Source organism: Hyperolius riggenbachi, chromosome 6 (assembly GCF_040937935.1).
Source record: "Hyperolius riggenbachi isolate aHypRig1 chromosome 6, aHypRig1.pri, whole genome shotgun sequence".
Taxonomy (NCBI): Eukaryota; Metazoa; Chordata; class Amphibia; order Anura; family Hyperoliidae; genus Hyperolius; species Hyperolius riggenbachi.
The window spans coordinates 37,946,157-37,950,825 of record NC_090651.1 but is presented as its reverse complement, the minus strand read 5'-3'; positions in this window follow the sequence as shown (position 1 = coordinate 37,950,825).

Genomic DNA, 4,669 nt, shown 5'->3' with positions numbered 1-4,669 from the left:
CATCTCTACGAGATTCACAGATGGCAAACTGTCAGAACCTAGGTCATGACATCACACAGTGGGAGGGGTTTCACCACAATATCAGCCACACAGACGCCCCTGATGATTTATTTGAGAAAATGTAAAGATTTCACATGGGAAAGGGGGTATCAGCTACTGATTGGTATGTATTCAATCCGGGGTTAAAGTTCCTCTTTAAAGAGTAAGTGGAGTCAAGTAATGTCACTGTCTTTATTCTCTTAAATGTTTTGCAACGATTTCTTGGGTTGTTTAATTGCTGGAAGGTAAAATGACTAACAGCTAAAATGACCAAGTATCACATGACTTCAAGTTAAACAACCTGTGATGACATAATGTTAGCTGTTCTATTATAGCCGAATTATATCCAGTCAAAGTGCTTGTTAACAAAAACAGAGTAGGAGAATTTGTGGGTTTTGGTTCCGCTTCCACTTTGATAAATTAACTGACGCGTATATATAAAGGTTAACCTAACACTTTCATCTTCTAAACCACATAGTCTAATTGTAACACTCACCAAAAGCTTCATGGACAACTATTGCGAAATGGTGTAAAATTTAAAATACATGCATACAGATGTACAATATATTTCTCCCATAGTAAACTCCACTATAAGTTGCTTTTTTATGTTGCTTTCATTTGCAGAAGGTAGTTCTAATCTGAAAGGTTATGGTTTAGCCTTCTCCTCATGGGGGATTCTCAGTTATTTCAATATTTGCAAAATCCATGGCCGGCAACCTCTCAAGGGCGCATGTGCACAGGACAGTGTCGGCCCCTTGCCGCCCTGCTGTCTCTCCCCACCTCCACTCCATCTGTAATTAGAGCAGGGCAACAAGAAAATGCTCGCCGATGTACACAAATGCGGACATCATTGGCCATTTTCTTGTAGCCCCGCTCTAACTACAGATGGAGCAGAGGCGGGGAGAGAAGAGTGACATCAGCGCTGAATCGCAGAAGTCAGGTGAGTCATTTCCGACTCGCTGCCGCAGAGCGGGGGGACTAGGGGCAACTGTACCACTTATATGGGGGCAAATATACTACCTACACTTAGGGCAACTATGCTATCTATAATGGGGGCAACTATGCTACCTATACAGGGGCAACTATACTAGCTACCTATACTGGGTGCACCTCTGCCTGACTACTTATATTGGCAACACCTACACATGAGATCCTATAATGATGGCACCTATACTTGATTATCTTCAAAAAGGTTGGTAACCACCGTCCTAGGAGATATCTCAGAAGAAATGGTGAAGTGTGTGTGTGTGTGTGTGTGTGTGTGTGTGTGGTGTGTGTGTCTGTAGTGTGTGTGTGTGTGTGTGTGTGTGTGTGTGTGTGTGCGTGCGTGCGTGCGTGCGTGTGTGTGTGTGTGTGTGTGTGGTGTGTGTGTGGTGTGTGTGTGATGTGTGTGTGTGTGTGTGTGTGCGTGTGTGTGCGTGTGTGTGCGTGTGTGTGCGTGTGTGTGGTGTGTGTGTGGTGTGTGTGTGGTGTGTGTGTGTGTGTGTGTGTGTGTGTGTGTGTGTGTGTGTGTGTGGTGTGTGTGTCTGTAGTGTGTGTGTGTGTGTGTGTGTGTGTGTGTGTGTGTGTGTGTGTGTGTGTGTGTGTGTGTGTGTGTGTGTGTGTGTGTGTGTGTGCGTGTGTGTGTACAAAGAGGACGGGGGGCACCAAAATCAGGTTTCGCTCAGGGCGCTGTGAAACCTAAGGCCGGCCCAGACAATAGCACTTACTGCAGTTACTCGGTCCAACTGCCAGAATAATGTGCATAAGAGTAGGGAAGCTGCTTGACATCTTTGCATAGATCTTTTCACACTTGTAGTGTGCCTTTGCGGCGTGATCCCCGCCCGGCCGCATCGCACTGCAACGCACAAAATCACAAACACATGATCCTGCGTCATAGTACACAGACAGGATCATATACATACAGACATGGCTGTACTCACTCAGGCACAATACATCTGTGCTCATGCATGAAGAAGAGTGTAGCCATGATTAACATATACGATAGCCCATAGGGGCAGGAAAACCGTGATCTCCTGCACGTCTGCGAATGTGCGCACAAGCACGGCGGCCACTATTTATTTAAGTATTTATATAGCGCAACACATCCCTTAGTGCTGTACAGTGTATATATTGTCCAGTCACTAACCGTCCCTCAGAGGGGCTCACAATCTAGTCCCTACCATAGTCATATGTCTATGTATGTATGTATCTAGTGTATGTATCGTGTAGTGCATGTATCTGGGGCCAATTTTTAGGGGGAAGCCAATTAACTAATCTGTAAGTTTTTGGGATGTGGGAGGAAACCAAAGTGCCCGGAGGAACCCCATGCAGACACGAGTAGAACATACAAACTCCTTGCAGATGTTGACCTGGCTGGGATTCAAACCAGGGACCCAGCAAGGCGAGGGTGCTAACCACTACACCACCTTGCTGGCCACTACACAAAGATTGCTGCCGAGAGGACTAACATTTATGTCCTGGATGTGTCAACTAACAAAAACAATGATTTGCTCACCTGACGTTATCACTAAAGCTCTTTGTGGTTGTTTGCGGTGCGTTTTATTTGTCAGTGTGGACCAGGCATAATCCTTACACAACCTTATCGCCGTGTATGCATGCCGGACATTTTAAAGCAATTTATTCCACAAATTTAGCAATGTACTGTGATTTCTGTCCTTTAGAGATTAAAACACGACTATGCATCAACTACGTGATTTTTGGTGGGACTTTTGCCAAGGATTACCCTCCGGCATGCCACAGTCCAGGTGTTAGACCCCTTCAGCGGCGGCTCTAGGAATTTTTTTTGGGGGGTGCTATGCAGGTGCTGGATTTTTTGTCTGTCTGTCCTGGCTGGCACCATTTTGACTGCACAGACAGTCAGATCTGTCTGTGCAATCAAAATGGCGCCAGTGGCCATGCCAGAGCCTACACAACACACCCGGCCCATCCCCGCCCCACATACTACAAACTGTTGACAGTGAGACTGCAGACAAAACCACCCAATCCCAGTCAGACGACCCGCTGCCACCCCCTTCACCCGATGCCCGCTGACGCTGAACCGGTGGAGACAGGGACTCACAGGAAGTGAAAGTGACCAAATGGCTGCTGCTGGACTGGCCAGTCTCTCCTCTCCTGACTCCTGCTGCGCCACACTCTCGTCTCGTGTCTTGCTCGCTCGCCTCTGTTTCCTCCTCACAGGCTCCACCTCGCCTCTCTCTCCGTCTCCGAGTCCACCACACCAACACCATGCGCACTTTTATGCTGCCTGAGTGAGATGTCACGTCAGCGTGCGCACGGAACGTCTGACGTCAGTGACGTCTCATCCGCAGCAAGGGAGCCTGGGGACTCTGAGGAGGAGCGGGCTGAGCCAGTGGGGATGGGCAAACATTGAAATCAGCAGCAGACTAGATTTTTTTTTAAAAGTTTAAAAAATCAGCACCTGTTTTTTTTTGAGGCGCTAACAGGGTGCTTGGACAATTATAGGGGGTGCTTCAGCACCCCCCTTGCGCCGCCCATGGACCCTTTGAAACAAATTTTCCATCACGTTTGTAGGCAGGTTTTAAAATTTGCCTGCCCATTGAAGTCTATGGCCATTCGCAGATTCACAAAGTTTGCTTTCGCGAACTAAAAATTTGATGTTCACTACATTACTGATGGTGGTAGTCAGGCCCTATGGATCCACCTTTAAGTAATCTGGCTCTAATTTAAAAAAAAAATCCTTTTGAATAAGCATGTTATCATTTATTGAGTAAAGCTGACCAAACACTGGTCGATGTGGCCCAACAGATAGATCCATCTCAGATCATTATCTCCACACACTACACACAGCTTTTAAATAGATTTCAGCATAGACCTTTAGCATTTGTGACTTGACAAACAAAAGTTTGCTTTCCTAAAACAGAAAGAATTTGCGATAATTCAGGTTGGAGTGAGCTTGAGATGTCTCCCAGAGCAACACTGCTGAATATATGCAAATTAACCATTGTACCCTTAGAAGCTAAACACACCTCCAGAACCGCTGGAATGCAATGATGTGTCAGCTTGTTAATTTATACAGAGCCATAATAATCCAACATGCATACAGACTGTTTCGGATTGTTTGATCCTCATCAGTGCATGGCATGGATTAATTTGGCTCTATGGAATAGGGCTTGTGAATCCGAGAGGCACAGACTAACCAGCAAGCTCATGGTGACCCAGAACTCATTGGAGTGTGTAAGGGACTACAATGGTCCTAAAAGCCCCCTTACTAAGTAAGCCCCCTTCTTAGTAAGGGGGCTTTTAGGACCATTGTAGTCCCTTACACACTCCAATGAGTTCTGGGTCACCATGAGCTTGCTGGTTAGTCTGTGACTTGACAAAGGCATGCAGGAGAGAAGGCACAAGAAGGATAGCCCGGCAGTGGAGACAAGACACAGGGAGGAGAGCCCAGCAGTGGAGACAAGACACAGGAAGGAGAGCCTGGTGATGGAGAGAAGGCACAGCAAGGAGAGCCCGGCAGTGGAGACAAGACACAGGGAGGAGAGCCCAGCAGTGGAGACAAGACGCAGGAAGGAGAGCCTGGTGATGGAGAGAAGGCACAGCAAGGAGAGCCCGGCAGTGGAGAGAAGACACAGAAAGGAGAGCCCAGAGGTGGAGAGAAGACACA